Source organism: Equus asinus, chromosome 17 (assembly GCF_041296235.1).
Source record: "Equus asinus isolate D_3611 breed Donkey chromosome 17, EquAss-T2T_v2, whole genome shotgun sequence".
Taxonomy (NCBI): Eukaryota; Metazoa; Chordata; class Mammalia; order Perissodactyla; family Equidae; genus Equus; species Equus asinus.
In genome coordinates this window covers 29,472,491-29,492,634 of record NC_091806.1, presented here as the reverse complement: position 1 = coordinate 29,492,634, position 20,144 = coordinate 29,472,491, and the positions used below count along the sequence as shown (strand labels likewise).

Below are 20,144 nucleotides of genomic sequence, written 5' to 3'. Positions count from 1 at the left end.
AACCAACCTAAAGAGAGAAGAAAAATGTCTAAGCTTTCCCCTGAAGATATTGCCTGGGCTTAGGATGCCACTTACCTGAGAAACTGTGAGAAGAAAGGAAATGAATATTGTAATAGTCCAGCTATTGCCAAAATGCCACAACATTAGCCAAGCCAGGGCTTCCAAAATCAAGATCTGGGCAAGGTGAAGGAAAAAGAACCCGAGATTGGCATTGAACATATTCATAGCCTCTAATTTCCTCTGCAATTCTTGGAAATCTTCCACCAACTGGGACTGCAAAATAAATGTTCAAGGAATGAATTAGTGCTATAAGGGGAAAAGAAACACAAATGAACATAATTAAGAGTTTATTTTATTAACTTACTAATGCCTTAACTTTGTGAATAGAAACTTGTTAATATTAATAAATTTAATTGGGGAGAAGTATAAGCAAGAAACAATGAACAAGTAAAACCTTTAAAAAGGTTATGAGAGGGGCCAGCCAGGGTTGTTATGGTTAAGTTCTTGTGCTATGACAGCAGCAACATGGCAGAGTGAACTGTTCCCTTTGTCTCTCCCTCTTTTGAATTACAAGTAAATTGACATTCACTGACCAATAGAGGAAGTCCACACAGCACAACAGGATGCCTGAGAGACATGCAGCTATACATCTGAGCATGGATAGACTGGCCCCACGGGAAGTGACAGACAGGTGAGCACTGCCTACTCTCCCCTGGTGGCCCTGTGTGTGCACAGAAACACTTCCCAACCTGGAATGAGTGCTCTGAAAGTGGGTACATGCACCAGAGCGACTGTAGGAGGAGGTGGTGACAGCCATTAGCCTGCTCATGATCACTTTCCCAGCAGGGAGGTGGTGCCCACTGGGCCCCTACAGTGCCAAAGACTGGCCCTAGCTTGGTCTCAGGGAGTAAGCCCTGCCTGCCAAGCACAGGAGCCCCGTGGACTGCAAGCAGAGACTACAGCAGATATACATGCTTGGGCAAGCACATTCCAGGCCCATGCAAGTGCCCACAGTGAGCACCAAAGAGGAAATGGGTCCCATTGTGGCTGTGGGAAAAGGCAGCGGCATCCCTTAGCCTGCTGGTGATCACTTTCATGGCAGGGAGGGGGAGCCCACCATGGCCCAGTCTCACCAAGGAATGGCACTAGCTCAGTCCAGAAAGAAAATCCTGCCCACCAATCACAGTCTCCACAAGCACCTGAATGCACCTCAGGCTTGGGCAAGCACCCATTGTACTCCCACAGCTCCCAGCAGATGAAGTGGGGCAAGAAACTCTGTTCCTGCTTCTTCCTAGCAGTGACAGATGGATTCTGTGACCCAGTACTACCACAAATGCTGTGACAAAAGATTGGTTTCAGGGCCAACAGGGTGGCCTAGTAGTTAAGCTCACGTTCTCCACTTTGGTGGCCCAGGGTCCACTGGTTCAGATCCTGGGCACAGACCTACACACTGCATATCAAGACATGCGGTAGCAGGCATCCCACATATAAATTAGAGGAAGATGGGTAAGCCATTTGCTCAGGGCCAAGCTTCCTCAGCAAAAACAGGAGGATTGGTGACAGGTGTTAGCTCAGGGCTAATCTTCCTCAAAAAAAAATCAATCAATCAATCAATCAATAAAGATTAGTTCATCAAACACTATTAGAAAAAGCAACAACAATTCAGACCAGAAAGAAAAGGACAATTCTCCAGAAACCAACGCTGAAGCCATAGAAGTTAACAAACTAAATGACAGAGAATTCAAAATAGCTGCCATAAAGAAATTCAACCATTTACAAGAGAACACAGAAAGACAGTTCAAGCAGCTCAGGAATAAAATGAACCTCTTCAACAAAGAGATTGAAAGTATAAAAAAAGATGAAGCAGAAATTCTGAATATGAAAAACGCAATTAATGAGGAAAGAAGTAATCTAGATTCCTTAAGAAGTAGAGCTGATGTATGGAGGAAAGAATTAGTGATTTAGACAATAAAAATATAGAAATTCTATAAGTGGAAGAGGAGATAGAACTAAGATTTAAAATGAAAGAACTAATTCTTTGAGAAATATATGACACAATTAGAAAAAGCAGGATAAGGATTACAGGTATTCCAGAGGGAGAAGAGTGGGAGAAACGAGCAGAGAGCTTGACCTAAGAAATAATAGCTCATCACTTCCCAAACCTGGGGAAGGTTCCAACTTTACAAATACATGAAGCTAATACAATGCCTAATTACATCAATGCTAAAAGACTTTCTCCAAGGCATATAATACTAAAAATGGGAAAAGTCAGTTACAAAGGAGAAATATTAAGTCCAGCAAGGCAGATGAAAATAAACTGCAAAGGACATCCTATCAAGCTTTCAGCAGATATCTTGGAACCAACACTACATTCTAAGAGAGAATGGAATGATATATTCAAAATACTGAAAGATAGAACGTTCAGCCAAGAATACGTCATCCAGTAAAACTTCCCTTTAGATGTGATGAAGAAATAAAAGTTTTGTCAGATAGCCAAAAGCTGAGGGATTTTATCACCACTAGACTTCACCAACAAGAAATAATTAAAGATGCCCTCACACCAGAAACAAAAAGGCAAGGTCTACAAAGCTCTGAGCAAGGAGACAGACAGACAGACATGATCATAAAACTGCAGCCCTGTATCAGAACTGGGAGGCAACGATACAATTGTAAGTTAAAAGATAAAGGGGAAGTAGGCATCAAAAGTAAGAATAAACACTTCAACTTGGTCTCAAAAACTCACAAAATTAAAAACAGAACAATTTGTAACAGCAATAATGCAGAAGGGGAGAGGAAAGGGAAAGAAGTTGCTTAGATTACTGGAGGTAAGAGGCTATGAGAAAATGTACGATCTCATCTATGAGATCGTTTAGACAATCCTGATGGTAACCACCAAAGAAAAAATCAGAGCAGAGCTACAATTCACAAAAAGAGAGAAAAGTGAGAAAACCTCCTTAGAAAACCACCAAAATGAAATGGCAGTCAGAAATACAAAGGGAGAGAAACAATGGAAACATAGAAAAATGAGAAAACAGGGGATAAAATGGTAGTATTAAGACCTCATATATCAATAATCACTCTAAATGTAAATACATTGAATTCTCCAATCAAAAGACACAGAATAGCAGGAAGATTAAAAAATAAGACCCAACAACATGCTGCTTCTCGGAAACACATTTCACCTCTGAAGACAAATATAGGCTTAGAGTGGAGGGATGGAAGACAGTACTCCAAGCAAATGGCAAACAAAAGAAAGGAGGGGTTGCCATCATTACATCAGACAAAGCAGACTTCAAGTTAAAAAAGACAATGAGAGACAAAGAGTGGCAGTGTATAATGATAAAAGTGACATTCCACCAAGAGGACAAAATACTAATTCATATATATGCACCCAACACAGGGACACCAAAGTACATAAAGCAATTATTAACAGACTTAAAGGAGAAAATTAACGGCAACACAATAGTAGTAGGGAATCTCAACACCCCACTACATCAAGGGACAGAACATCCAGACAGAAAGCCATGAGGAAATAGTAGATTTAAATGAAACACTTGATAAGATGGATTTAACAGATATATACAGATCTTTCCATCCAAAACCAGCAGAGCAGATAACACATTCTTCTCAAGTGCACGTGGATCATTCTCAAAGACAGACCATATGTTGGGAAAAAAGGCAAGCCTCAATACATTTGAGAAGGTTGAAATCACCCCAACCATCTTTTCTGACCATAAAACTATGAAACTAGAAATCAACTACAAGAAAAAAACTGGGAAGGACAGAAATATGTGGAGACTAACCAAATGCTATGGACATCCATTGGATCAAGGAAGAAATCAAAGTGGAAGGAAACTAGAAAATACCTAGAGAAAAACGAAAATGAAAATACAACATACCAGGTCTTACAGGATGCAGCAATGTCTGCCATAAGAGGGAAATTCATAGCAATACAGGGCCACCTCAACAAGCAAGAAAAATCCCAAGTAAGTAATCTTAAAATGCACCTCATAGAAGTAGAAAAAAAGAAAAAGAAGAAAAAAAGAAGCCCAAAGTCAGCAGAAGGAGGGAAATAATGAAAACCGAGAAGAAATAAATGAAATAGAGACCAAAAAACAGTAGAACTGAATTAAGGAAACAAAGAGCAGTTTCTTTGTGAAGACAAACAAAACTGACAAACCTTTTACCAGACTCACCAAGAAAAAAAGAGAGAAGCCTCACATAAATAAAATTTGAAATGAAAGAAAAGAAATTAAAACAGTACTACAGAAATACAAAAGATTACGAGAATACTGTGAAAAGCTATATGCCCACAAATTGAATAATGCAGAAGAAAGGGATAAATTTCTAGACTCATACAACCACTTAAAACTGAGTCAAGAAGAAACAGAGAATCTGAGTAGACCAATCACGAGGAAAGAGATTGAAACAGTAATCAAAAACTTCCCAGAAAGCAAAAGACCAGGACCCGATGGCTTCTCAGGATAATTCTGCCAAACACTCAAAGATTTAATACCTATCTTTCTCAAACTATTTCAAAGAAGATGGAATGCTTCCTAACTCGTTCTATGAGACTGAAATTACTCTGATACCAAAACTAGACAACGATGTCACAATGACGGAAAACTACAGGTCAGTATTGCTGATGAACTTAGATGCAAAAATCCTTAACAAAATATTGCCAAATCGAATATGGCAATGCATTAAAAGGATTGTACACCGTGATCAAGTCAAATTTACTCCAAAGATGCAGGGATGGTTCAAAATATGCAAATCAATCAATGTGATATGCCACGTTAACGAAATGAGGAATAATAATCACATCATCTCAATAGATGCAGAGAATGCCTTTGACAAAATCCAACAGCCATTTATGATAAAAACTCCCAGTTAAATGGGTATAGAAGGAAATTACCTCAACATAATATAGGCCGTATATGAGAAACTCACAGTGAACATCATACTTTATGGTGAAAAATTGAAAGCCATCTGTTTGAGAATAGGAACAGGACGAGGGTGCCCATTCTCTCCACTCCTATTCCACATAGGACTGGAGGTTTTGGCCAGAAGAATTAAACAAGAGAAAGAAATAAAGGTATCTGAACTGGAAAGGAAGAACTGAAATTCTTGCTGTCTGCAGATGACATAATTCTATGTCTAGAAAAACCTACAGAATCCACCAGAAAACTATTAGAAATAATCAATAACTGCAGTGAACTTGTAGGGTACAAATCAACATAAAAGACTCAGTTGCATTTCTATACACTAACAATGAACTACCAGAAAGAGAAATCAAGAATACAATCCCATTTACAATCACAACAAAAAGAATAAAATATCTAGGCACAAACTTAATTAAAGAGGTGAAAGACCTCTACACTCAAAACTAGAAAACATTATTGAAAGAAATTGAAGGAGATATAATGAAATGGAAAGATATCGCATGCTCATGGGTCAGAAGAATAAGCATAGTTAAAATGCCCACACTCTAAAGAAATCTACAGATTCATTGCAATCCCAATCAGAATCCCAATGACGTTCTTCCCTGAAATAGGACAAAGAAACCTAAAATTTACATGAAGCAGCAAAAGACCCCAAATAGGCAAAGCAATCTTGAGGAAAAACAACAAAGCTGGAGGCACCACAATCCCTGACTTCAAAATATAATACAAAGCTATAGTAATCAAAGCAGCATCATGCTGGCACAAAAACAGACAAGCAAATCAAGGAAACAGAATTGACAGCCCAGAAATAAACCCACATATATATGGACAGTTAATTTTTGACAAAGGAGCCAAGAATGAACAATGTAGAATGGAAAATCTCTTCAGTAAATGTTGGGAAAACTGGACAGCCACATGCAAAAGAATGAAAGTAGACCATTATCTTGCACCATACACAAAACTTAACTCAAATTGATTAAAGATTTGAACGTAAGACCTGAAACCGTAAAACTCCTAGAAGAAAATATAGGCAGTACACAAGTTGACATTGTTCCTAGCAACATCTTTTCGAATACCATGTCTACTCGGGCAAGTGAAACAAAGAGAAAGTCAACAAATGTTATTACATCAGACTAAAAATTTTCTGTAAAGCAAAGGAAACCATGAACAAAATGAAAAGAGAACCCACCAACTGGGAGAAAATATTTGAAAATCATTTATCCAACAAGGGATTGATCTCCAAAATATATAAAGAACCCATAGAACTCAACAATAAAAAAACGAACAGCTCAGGGCTGGCCCTGTGGCCAAGTGGTTAAGTTTGCGTGCTCCGCTGCAGGAGGCCCAGTGTTTCGTTGGTTCAAATCCTGGGCGCGGACATGGCACTGCTCATCAAGCCACGCTGAGGCAGCGTTCCACATACCACAACTAGAAGGACCCACAACGAAGAATATACAACTATGTACCAGGGGGCTTTGGGGAGAAAAAGGAAAAAAAATATTTAAAAAAAAAACAAAAACGAACAGCTCAATCAGAAAATAGCAAAGCATATGGACAGACATTTTTCCAAAGAAGATATACAGATGGCCAACAGACACAGGAAACAATGTTCAACATCAGCAATTATCAGGGTAATACAAATCAAAAGTACAATGAGATATCACCTCACATGGGTCAGAATGGCTATAATTACCAAGACAAAAAGCAACAAATGTTGGAATGGATGTGGAGAAAAGGGAACCTTCATACAGTGCTGGTGGGAATGCAAACTGGTGCAGCCACTATGCAAAATAGTGTGGATGTTTCTCAAAAAATTAAAAATACAAGTAGCATATGACCCAGCTGTCCCACTACTGAGTATTTACCCAAATAACTTGAAATCAACAACACCAAGAGATTTATGCACCCCTATGTTCATTGCAGCACTAACAATAGTGAAGACATGGAAGCAGCCCAAGTGTGCATCGACTGATGAATGGATAAAGAAGATGTGTGTATATATACACACACACACACACACACACACAATGGAATACTACTCAGCCATAAAAAAGACAAAATTTTCCCATTTGCAGTAACATGGATGGATATTCAAGGTATGATATTAAGTGGAATAAGTCAGACAGAGAAAGACAAATATTGCATTTCAATAATATGTAGAAGATAACAAATACAAGGAGAAAGAGAACAGATTAGTGGTTACCAGAAAAGGTGTTTGGAGGTGGGCGAAAGATAAAGGGGCACATATGTATGGTGATGGACAAAAATCAGGCTACTGGGGATGAACACAATGAAGTATATTCATAAATAGATAAATAATAAAGTACACCCAAAATTACACATTGTTATAAAGCAGTATGATCTCAATAAAATTAATTGAAAAACAGATATAAGTAGATTGGCACAGATGTTAGCTCAGGGCAAATCTTCATCACACACACACACACACAGACGCACGCGGACACAAAATGTTATGATAATTTTTTTCTCTGGAGGAGAGAAAGATGAGTAGTGATTTGTAAACTGTCCTCAAACTGTTACAGAATTCTGTTAGTTTCTTTTACTGAGTGGGGGTTGGTCAGTAAAGACATACATAAGTCTAACAGTTGTCTATAAAATCATCAGTATTATTTCAGGTGTCGAGTGATCTCTGGCTAGGCTCTGGGGAACTCTGTTGTCTATATGGACCTGTGTTACTGTAGTTAGTGGTACAGTTTACAAAGCGTTTTCAATGTCATCACCTGTGTCATCATATGTGCACATGGCTCTTGCATAGAAGATGAACAAGACAAATGTAATTCACTTAGATTAGCTCAAAGGATGCCTTTGCCGTGAGCTGCTCAATGGATCTACAGAAACAAGATACAGAGTCTCCAATGACATTAGTGTGTGTCTGCTGGCTGGAGGGGTCCTGGTCCTGTGGGCAAGTAGTATGCATATGTGCGTGTGTGTGTAGGTATAATGCCAGCGTTCATTTACAAGTTTGCCACATTATACTGGAGAGTCAGTGCAAAGGCTGGAAAGAACTATACCTTAGCTTAATGACTAGAATGGGTTTAAAATCAGAACAGTTGAGAAAGTGACCAGGGTATAATAAAGAAAGCAGGATTGTTCAGATGTAACAAAGGTGAGAAATTTGAAACAAAAAAGAGAAAGAGTTATGAAAATAATTCTAGAAGCCAAAAATTTTATTTCAAAATTTACTGATGGAACTTTAATAAGATCCTCTGCCTTGGACAAGTCTGGATGGGCTAATCTCTCAAGCCCCCATCAACCTTGAAATTCTGATGGCCATCGATAATTATAATATCATATCTAGAGTGCCTCTCAGCCTGGTCATCTTTTCCAACTCACTTATTGTAAGGAGTAGGGGCTCACCAAAGCCCAGAAAAGTGACAGATCTGAAATTTTCAACAAGTCAGTGACAGATCCTAGAGTTAAACTTATGCTTCCTGACCCCCAGTTGCATGCTCAAACACTAATTTTCTCTATATACATATTTCTGTCTGTGTATATATATATGTAGACGTATTAAAGAAAATTTATGGTAGACTTTTAGCCCCAGAGTCTAACACTGTTTTAGATTATGAATGATTATCTCATAGCTCTCAGCCACTAGTGGCAATTTATTTTTCATAGAGAAAGTTATTTTGAAAAATAATTGTGCTTTGCATCCTCTTCCCTTTTTAACCTAGGACTACCTGCCCTAAATGATGGGGACATATCTAGAGGTTTATCGACAACTAGTACCACCACTGAGTTCATGTTATTGACAGTATCTAAAATTTGTTTAGCATTGTCTATGTTCCAGACCCTGTGCTTTTAAGGCCTTTAACTCTTTCAACAATCTCCCAATAACTTTTGTGAGTTTGGTGCTATTGTTGTTGTGATTTTATAGACAGAGAAACAGAACCACAGAGAGGTTTGGTAGCCGACCTAAACACACACAACTTGTGACTGAGCTGGGTTGTGAGTCCAGGCTGTCCACCCACAGAGCACACTCATCTAAATAAAGAGCTGAGCTTCCTGACACACAGCCTTGTGGGATGAACGGGATGCATGGGGACCTAAGGAGGGAGCCTGAGTGTTCCTCTCAGGGCTGCAGTTAACCAGCTCTGTGACCTCCGATGCCTCCTGTCCCTGTGTGAGCTTGTTTCCTCATTTCCTACAGCAGAAACATAATCTTTATTCTATCTGCCTCACAGTGATATATTATCAGCACTTTGTGAAAATTATTTTACAAGAATTATACAAATGTAAGCTAATTCAAAAAACACATTGTTATAAAATGAAATGTTCAATATTAATAAAAATCCCTTCAAGGTTAATGCAAAACAATCCTAGGGAATTTTTAGTCTTCTAGTGACCCTGTCCTTTGAAAGATAATATATCAGGTAGCTGAAGTGTTAGACAAAGAAAGAGTTGTGCCTTGCCTTGGGGATATCTAAGGAATTGGTCCAGAAAGAAGTGACTTGGAGTCCCAGTTCTTTCACACACCAGCTATGGGAATTTCAGAGAGTGATTTATTTGCCCTGAACTATAATTTCTCAAATGTAAAAAGGGTTGTAGATAAGATATTCACATCTTTCATTCAATGGCTATTTATAAAGTTCTTAGTGCATGTGTGATCTTGCACCGATAGATCCTGAAGACAGAGATGAGCAAAATAGACATATTCTCTGCTCTCACGGACCTTTGTTTCACAGCAAACATAGATACAAACGTCAAACAAATAATTACAACCAGTCACGGGAAAAAATACAGCCGCAATTTGCCTGACATCAAGTAGGCGCTTAGAGACCTGCAGTTACTGTTTGGTTGGGAACCAAAAATTCCATTCCTTTGTTTTACAGAGGTTTAAGAGCTCTGAGGGTTTAAGGAAGAGGACATTGTTTTTGATACATGCAGAATCCACTCCTTCATGCTATGGTAGGTCCACCTTGGCATGTTGACTGATTTCTCACAGAAAACGATAAGTTGGCCCTGAAATATACCTTGTCCCCATCCTCTACATACTCTTGAGTCCTTAGACCTCACTCACATTTTTGTTTCTCTCCTGGCTGGGCTCTCCTGGAGCAAGCTCTCCGATGAGCAGGGGCTTAAGGTACAACTGCACAACGTCAAGCTTCGGGTGTGTGGCTCTGAAGACATCCTGTAAATCAGAGAGGATTGTTAGAGGCTTAAAAGAGACCTGTTGCTCCATAGATTAGTCCCCTTCCTTATCTCATCCTCTGCCCAACTTCGAAACCAATACCAGCTCTGTTATAGAGGATTTGTTTCTCACTGCAGGTTCATGCTTCAAGTTTATCAATGTTACCCTTGGAAACCCTCTCTGAAAACCTCATGGTGGAGATCCACCTACTGAATTCACTGCTTCACTAGGCAAGTCCAATGTAGCCAGGTTATCCCTAAGTGTTAAAAGAGATCACTGATCATTTTATTGAGCACCGGAAGAAATTGTTGGCTTCAGTTAATGGGCCACGATGAAACTTCAACGTCCAACATCAGGGTTAGTGTGGAAGTTGCTTACACTATCTGAGGCATGCAGCAACCAAGTCTGTCTGTGTGAATCATATCTCCCACCAAAGTCTCCTTCTTGTGTCTTGCTAAAAGCCCAGGGGAATGAGACTCTTGAATTAAGTTCTTTCTGAAGAAAGGTTAAATTTGATGATGGTAGCTTAAAACAAATGCATAAGAGAGCCTAGGAGCAAAGCTGTTGAGCTCTGGGTTGTCCAAAGTAGCACACTCTTGGCTAAGTTTGTTATTGAAGGAGTCTTCTCACTCTTCCTAAAAAGCACCAGGGCAGTCTCTGCAGGGTTTGTGACAGTCAGACACAGGAAGGAGTTGACCAACTATATTTACTATGTCAGGTCCCACATTGGGTAGCAACTTCAAGTACCTATGAGAAGCAGAAGTGGATCCTATATCCTGCTTATATTTGAAAGTAAGAGATATTCTCTTCCAGCCTAGGGATTTAAATAGTTTTGGGGGAAGGCTGATTCTCCAAGAGAAAGATGTTAGACTTCTTGCTATTATGGCACTTGGGACAACAGAGATTAAAAATGAACTATGATCAAGGTTGTGACTTGAGTACGTGGAAGCCATAGACATTATTCTGGAGTGCTGGTGTTTCATAGTACTAACAAAGTGTACCCTGGAGCAGCCTTCCTACATCTAAATCTGGCTTTGCCACTTACTAGCTGTGTAACAGTGGACAGGTCTCTTGACCTGTCCCTGCTTGTATTTTGTCTTCTCCAACATGGGGGTGATGATAAAAATAACACAGTTCATTAAGTTTTTGTAAGGATTATGTGACCTAATTAGAATCTGATTTGCATACAGTAAATTCTCATTGTATAATAGCTATGTTTCTTATATTTATACCTGTAGTGATAAGAACTCATTACCTACCTTCTCTTCAATACAGAATCCAGAGATTTTATGCCTAAACTTGAAAGCCTAATGGAGAGTGAGTTCTGAATTAATGAATATAATGAGTTCTCCATGTTCAAATGGTATGAGAAGAATTATATACAAGCCTATTCATAAGAAGGTGCTCATAGAGTGAATAAGGTTAACTAGAATGGTGAAGTTACCTAAGCCAGATATTCATGTCTGTTTGACTCCTCCAGCCTGTTTACTCATCCATTCCCTCATCATTTATTATAATTTATGTCTCCTAGATATCCTTGGCACTTATCCAATCTTCTCCCTTCCTGTTACACATGCCTTCCTCAGGCCTTCAACATGCTCCCTGGACTCCTTCTTTCACTTTGAATGACTCTTCTCTTAACTGCCAGGCTGCGCTTTCAGAAAGGCAGTGTCTTCTCGTGCCTTATTTTCACCTATTAGCCCTTTGGTACTTCTCTCTTTACTGCTTTACCTACTTTTAAGTTTGAACCATTGTTCAAAGGAGAATCAGGTTATTTAAGTCATTTTGACAACCCAGAGGAGATGCACTTATAATTTTACTTTCATCAACAGCTTAGAAACCTTGGTGGATTTTGTTGTTATGATTGTGGATGGGGAGCGATGCTGTGCTAGAGAAATGTCATGCGTAGCCAAAGGAGAGGGACATGCAGTCAGGATAAAATGCAGACTGCTTAGCTCAGCACCCAAGACACTTCCTCCCTCTCCTCCTTCTCTTTATTCTTCCCCCACCTCTTCCCTCGGTTCATCTTCTCCTCCTTCTCTTCTTTTCATCCTCACGCCATGACAGTCACTGACATTCACTGAGGACGTACTATTTGCTGATATTGTGCTAAGACAAAGTGGCATCCATAAACTTCCTTTTAAAGAAGTGGCTAAGCTGGGATGCCCATTTTGGCTATGTGCTTACTCATGACACCAATCATATGTGTACTCCACCTTTGTGAAGTTATATTATGTATTTAAAGCAACTGAGGATACTACTTAACTGCTGTAATGTCACATAAAGTTTTTAAGAGTAATTGTTAATACTGGGTATGAGTTTTAAGTATAATAATTATGTTTTATAATCTGCATACTTAAAAACAGCTTCCAAAATCTTTTTGGAAACAAATTTTATAACTTTACTAAGTTAAGTTAAATAATAACAATTTATTGGGTAGCTAGGTAATTTCCACATAAGATAAAATATTAAAGGTTAACTTCTAAGCATATATTTGTCTGCCTTTGGTTTCTTATATCAAAGAGACTAAAAAGTGCTTAGGTTTATTGATAAATGTGTTTTATATATGCTGAGAAATTTTCTATGAGAAAGCATATATTTCTAAAAGGTCTGTATACAAGGAGAGTAAAATATATGTTTTCAGTAAAAAGATATAAAGAATAGAAATATTTTTGTTTCTTGAGTTGAGAAAGATAAATTTGTCCTAAAGTGCTGGGACAAATTCTGAATGTAAAAAAAGTAACCAAAAGTTTGTAAAAGTAAAACCCTAAAGAGATTTATATATGGTCAAGTTGGCCAGGATTAAAGTATATCCAATTAAGTAAATAAACTTATATGTCAAAAGTAAACCAATACAAAATTAAAACTTGGTTTCCTCTTTCTTAAAACGTTAATTTTCCTAAATTTTTTAACTTTTCTTGATAAAAAGATTATAAAAAGGCTTTTTTTGACTATTTTAACTCTGTTTCCCCTTGACTGTTTCTGCTGTCACTTTGAATAGATACCTGAACATGGTTTTACAGTGAACTTTGTTTCCTATCTGAAAAAATGTTTTAAAGCTTTTAATACTTTTGACAAGCTTTCCCCCACATACAAATATTCAAGTCTTCTATAAAAAGCTTTCTTTTGACCTTGAACAGGAGGGAAGGTTTCTCTGGGGATTTTCAGAGGGCCCCTGGCACTTCTTGGAGAAATTTGCTCTCTTCCTATAAGAAAAGAATGCTAAACTAATAAGGCTTATTTTGTATGTTAAATTACATGAGAAGCATTGTCAAATGAGTAATGATAAACTTTCTTAAATGGTATTATGTAAATGAGTGTTATTGACATAAATATTTTAAAAATTATCTGATCTATTCCGATTGTCAGCTATAATCCTGATTATTATCTCAAAATGTTATATATCACAGACATGGTCAAATGCCTTTGTCAGTTACCATCTTTGAATGTTTTGTTATTTATGAACAGTGGCCGTTTTACTCTGATGTTTTTGCAAATACGTTTCATTTTCAGAGAAATTCATGGAAAGGACTCTCACACTCTAGAATACAGGTTTCCAATAAACGTTCAGATTGTAAAACCAAACTGGGTAAAAATTACAGAACTCCAACAGAGAAACTAATGACCTCACAAACTGCCGACAGAAAATTAAGATCAAGAACCAATTACACAGGACAGAATAAACTGATAGGGGTGATTATAATTTTTATGACTTTTTAATTGAGATATTACTGATTTTTAATATTTTGCTTTTTTTCAGAGTTAAGAAGACCTTTTTCTCTATTCTCTTAAAGAACTATGTCTTGCAGCAATTTATAAACAAAATTGAAACATTTGTCTTTTCCTCCCTATCTGAGTCCCCCAAAATGCAAAAACTTCCACTAAGTAAGTATTCTTATTCTTATGGCAATATAGTTGTTTGCATAAGTCCAATAAGAATCTGTTCTTCTTTTAACAGGACACAGTTGGAAACACTGGTTATATTACCAAGGCTTTGACTGGAACATCATATTTTAAAAGAACATAGAGGCTTGGATATAGCAAGACAGCTTTTGAGGAATGAAGGTTGACATTCTGGAATAAAGCCACTTGGAAATATTGGCCTGGTACTGTGCTTATGGGTTTGTAACCTGGTAAGGTTGAGCAAAGAATGTCACTCCCTCTGGCAGGTACAAGGAACCTCAATATTTTGGGGAACTTCACGAGGAGAGGGATTCCCCCAAATCTGTAGGTACTGCAGGCAGAATGTGATAACAGGTCCTTTGCCTGGCTTTCCTTGAGAGACCTTTAAAGTTCAACCTGAGATTCCTTATAAGGTTCCAGCAAAGCAGATTAAAAAGAGCCTATATGATCAATTACTATTCTTGCTGTACTTAGGTAAATAATTATGCCAAATTTATTAAAACTTGACTAATTTTGCGAACCACTTAGTCTTAATTTGGCTATGTCTAGTGAAATTGAGGGTGATTTTAGGGAGGAAGATTATGTTTCAATAGAAACTATAATACATGTTTATAAATATTGAATTTTAATTTTTTCAGTTGTCTTTAAAATTTTTGTTTTACTTCTGTTAACTGGACTGGCTCTTGAATTCTTCATCTCCTGAAATATCTGGCTAAAAACCTCCAAACTAACATTTTCAGGGGTTTTTCCCCCATTATTTTCATTTAGAGTCATTGAAAACTAAATCTGCCCTTTTCCCTAAAGCCTTACAAACTGAAGCTGGAAGACCCAATATAAACTTAAGAGAGATTCATGTTTACTGCTGTGTAAGCCACTCAAAAAGCTACCTGAGTGGCCAATGACACCATCAGAGACATTTCAAACTGCAAAAGATGCTTTGACCCTGACTTCTAGGAATCTTGATTGGCTGCCCCTGGGCTCAGAAACTGGTTTATAATTTGCCCCAATCATTAACTTTGTTTTTCTCTTTTTGTTTCTCTAGAAAAACTTCTTATTAAATACCTGGGTACTTACTTACATGATACAGGCCTACTTTCAGGAGCCCACCAGCATCAGTGCCTTATTAAAAGACTGGTTCAATGAGATGAAACAACCTATGCCCCATTTCAGCAAGAAGTAGCTAGATTGGTCATACCCCAAATCCCTCAAGATTGAGGGATGGACATAAAATAGGGGGGAGTTGATACCGACCCTGATGTCAGTTTCCCCACGTTAAACCCAGCATATATGGGGTTAAAACCAAAACACTCATTCCCTGTCGCCGCGCTCTCCCCCCTCCCGGCGCCCCCTCCCGCGGGGGCGCGCCGGCGTCCCGGGGGGGCCGGGCCGCCCCTCCCACGGCACGACCGCTCCCCCACCTCACCTTGAGGGTGTTTTGGTGCTACTGTGCTTAGCATGCAACTGCCATCTAGGTGGCGTTCTTCAAAAGTCACATAATTCTCTCATTTTATACACACACATATATGTATGGTTTTCTTAGAGATAATCTTGCATTTCCCCTTGTATTGTTTTTCTTTTTTTGTTATCCTAGCTGCAGGATGAATCACCCTGTAAAAAATTATATTCCTGTATAATGATAGCTTTTTTATTTTGTCATAAATCCCTTTGTTTTCTAGTTTGAGTCATGCTACCTCTGTGCCTCATTATGTAGACAGCTCAGATGTCTTCACCTATGATTTTTCATACACTGTAAGCCCTCAATTCCTTGATTCCAATGGCTTTTCTCTTAAATACGATTCCATATTGCTGAGCACTACTTTTTTTGGAGTAATTTATCACTGACCATTGGTATGGTAGAAAGTGATTCGCTGCTCATCAATACATTTGTCTTTGCTTCAGAGCCCAGTATCAGTGCACAGTTTTAATCAGTGTGTGGCCATGATACCATGTTCTGCCCATGGAATATGGGCATATGTAATGAATGCTCATTCTAGGCCTGAACTAGGTCTTGCCTCCTCCCCTCAAACTGGAACCATATGACTTCCTAGCCTTTTTCTTCCTCATCTGTTGCCTGGATATTGACATTAATGGAAACTTTGAAAGCCATGTGTTAGAGTTCCCAGTTTAAATATAGTACCCCCAATGAAATTTGAATTGCAGATACACAACAGACTTTGTTAGGTATATATAAGCATGATCTAAATATTGGAAGGGATGAACTTCTATTAACAATTACTTAATAAAAAATGCTTGATTGGATGCTGATTCTGCAAATAAAACATCCACAATGGACACTTTTGGGAAAAGTGGGGAAATTTGAATGCTGAGTATTTATTACACAATGTTATTTTTATCAATATTAAATGCCTTTGGTGTGAAAAATTGATTCTAATAAAGGTTTTCCCAGTTTATCTGAGGAGGCTTACATTTAACTTGGCATCTTGTATTTTTATTTGCTACATCTGGCAACTCTACCTGTGTTGCTTATTGCAGTCTCCTTCAGGGTGTGTTCCTAAATGACTGTGAGGAGCAGAGTTCCCTTGCCAGCAAGACTTTCCTCTACTGCGTTTTATGTGATTGAGAAGTTCTATGGTGATAAGTCATTGAGAGTTTGGTTTTGATTGATTACAAGAGCTAGTGTTATTTTAACCAAACTTCACTGCAGTCATTACTTTGATTATTCATGTGTGACCTTTGGTCTTTTAAAATATAGTAATTTGGAGTATAGCTAAGGTAAGAACTGAGGCTTGTCAGTTGTGAGTCTTTATATTGTACATAATACATTTTGTGCATAAAAGAATTGATAGATTTCAATGTCATTTTTTGTTGTTGTTCTCTATACCTTATCTTAGAATACTGTAACATTCGTCTTTTAGGGCGTTAAAAGAAATTAAACACTTAAAAAAGTTCTCTAAACCTAACCATCACAAATGTCAAATGGCAACTCTATGTGAGGGTTTTGCTGCAAAATAACAGAATCAATTTTACATGCAGCATCCCTGAGAAATAATGATTAATATTTTATCAGAAATGTTGCATTTAAATGAAGACTGTCATATTCAGTGTACTTCAGATGCTAAATATTTGCTGCTAGTGATAATACTTTTGAAAAATATTTTTTGAGAATTCTCCTTTGATTATTATTTTCAGAATTGAAATTCCACTTTCTTGTGCACAACGCAAGAGTGGAAATTTTTGTTCCTTGAGGGATAGTTTTAAATAGGTGAGAAGGTGGCAAGAATTATTTTTGAAAATCCCACTTATCCTTCTGCTCCAGGCTGCATAATATAATAGATAATGAGAAAACTAGACTGTACAAAACTCCCAAAAATACTGGCAAAAATAATAAAGATCATTGTAAAGTCATATTGAGCTCATAGGCAAGTAAAGAAAATGCCTAGTAACTGAAGATTGAAAAGGAACCTGCAAACCAGAGTGGTGGTTACGACATGTTGCTTGGGCTGCCACAAAAACTTTTGCCATTGCATGAAACATACATCATGGCTTTAAAGACCTAAGTGGTAGATGGCAGATTATGTCTTGGATAAGCAGAGTGTAGATGCACCCAAATATATAAATTCAGTACATAATGGCTTAGAAAAATATCACCTCACAGAAAACAGCTTCTGCTTTGACAATAAAAATTCCCACCTGAGTATTTGTAACTAACATCTTGAATTCACAGGTTTTTGGAGTTTAAATTTACATTACTAGATAAAAAATTAACAGAAAATTGTGCTATGTTGTCACTACCTTAACTATGGGGCTGAAACAGAGTAATATCCTGAGGAGAGATATTATGCTTAATAAGACAGATTCCTTAAGATTTCTGCAGACCAAATCAGTAAAATTGACATTATAATACAAAGAATTTTAAAAAATACAAATGAAAATGTCATCCTGAACAAAACTTAGCAGAAGCAACAACTAACAGAACTGAATAACATAGGATCTGGGATATTGGAAATATCAGGTATGGAATATAGAATAATAAAATTTTATTCTCTAAAGAAATTTAAAACCTGAAACTAGTGCAAGAAAAAAAGGATAAACCATGAAGATTTATTAAAGCACTTTACAGATTTCCCCAAAACAACCATTGAAATGAAAGACTCATTCAAGAGTTAAACAAGAAATTAAAAACTTCTCAAGAGAGAACTGGTGAGCTGGAAGACATATATGAAGAAATTCCTTAGAATATGGGACATAGTGACAATGAAAAGAGAAAGTATAAGAGACATTAAGAAATGTCGAAGTTAATAACAATCAAACATATAGCAAAGGAGAAAGCATTGGTGGTTAACATACGGGAAGGAGGGGAGGGCAAAAGGGGTGATTAGGCTCACATATGAGGGGATGGACTATAATTAGTTTTTGGGTGGTGAACATGATGTAATCTACACAGAATTCGGAATATATTATCATGTACATCAGAAAGCTATATAAGGTTAGAATCCAATGTTACTGCAACCAAAAATTAATTAATTAAAATAAAAAGAGAAATGTGGAAGTTAGAACAGAATGCATTAAATTGGCCTATGAAAATGAAATGGCTGAGAAGTTTTAAGAAGCAGCAAAAAATAAAAAAAAAAAATTGGAAAGTATGAAGAATCTCAAGCAGAAAAATAAAAACTGTCCACGTATAGAAATACTATTGTGACAAAAAGTAGAACAAGAAAAGAAAAGATCATAAAACCAGCCGGAAGGAAGGAGTGACAGGGTCTGAAAAAGCAGACTTCCCAACAGTTATAAGAAAACCCTGAAGAGGGCAGAATAAAATCTTCAGAATGCCCTGAGACAAATTCACAACCTAGAACTGGATATCTATACAAACAATTATAGAAGGGAAGGCAAAAACATCACCTATGTTTTTTTTAATGCCAAAAATGTTTGTCCAGAATCTAATCCTGATGTAGCAACTTGAAAAAATCCTTATGATGGCAAATTCTACAAATCAACTGGCTTGGACAACTAGAAACTCTCAATTTTATAAAAGACAAAGAAAAAGCAAACCAAGGAACTGGTCTAGATTTTAAAAGACTAGAAGTCATTGTAAGCAAATTTAATAAGCAATCCTCCCCTGGATCTTGAACCTGAAAATAAAACACCTACAAGGGATATTGTTGGCACAAGTGGAAGAATTTGAATAGTCAGTACATGTTAGGTAATTTTATTTTATCAGTATTAAAATCATTTGGTGTGAAAGGTTGCTTATAACAAAGGATTTCTTTGTAGGAGATGTATGCTGAACATCTCTTATCTTTTTGTCTATGTGGAGATAAAGCGAATTGGAAAGAAAAAGAATTGGTTAATGTAGGTGAAGCATATACCAGTTCATTGTACTATCATTTTAACTTTTATGAAGGTTTTACATTTAAAAATAAGAAGTTAATGAAAAACATGGAGAAAATAAGCCGTTTTCATGTGAAAAAAATGGACAGAATTTACTCTCAATAGCTGTGCACTAAAGATAATTCTAATGACTGTTGTTCAGAAGAGAGCAATATGATTTGTGAAAAAAGTCTCAGAAGCAAGAAAAAATATTGAACTTAAAAACTGGCAAACGTGGAAAAACTGGGATAAAGGCAGTATAAGCTATTAATAATATTGTCTACGGGGAAGTAATGAGCTAAAAATATCAGCTAACACTAATGTAGGATTACAAGTTTCATTACATTTAAGGAGCTCTATCATTCTTTTTTTTTTTTTTTGAGGAAGATTAGCCCTGAGCTAACTGCTGCCCATCCTCCTCTTTTTGATGAGGAAGACTGGCCCTGAGCTAACATCCATGCCCATCTTCCTCTACTTTATATGTGGGACACCTACCACAGCATGGCTTGCCAAGCAGTGCCATGTTCGCACCTGGGATCCGCACCAGGGAACCCCAGGCTGTCAAAGTGGAACGTTTGCACTTAACCGCTGTGCGACCGGGCCGGCCCCTATAATTCTTATACCTTAGCCTTTTACTTAGATTTACATATTTCAATAATTACAAAAGATAAAAAGTTTTTTTAAGTGGAGGGAATAAATGGAATTTTAAAATCAATCTCACTAAATACAATAAAGGAGATAAAAAGAATAATAGAAAAAAAAAACTAAGACAAATAGAAATCACCTGAGAAGGCATAAATAAATCCACATTAGTT

General features: G+C 37.3%; 1 pseudogene; it reads right to left on the bottom strand.

Annotated features, from left to right (window-relative positions):
* Positions 1–20,144, bottom strand: part of LOC139039752 (fatty acid desaturase 2-like protein FADS2B) — a 58,665-nt pseudogene that overhangs the window by 29,694 nt on the left and 8,827 nt on the right.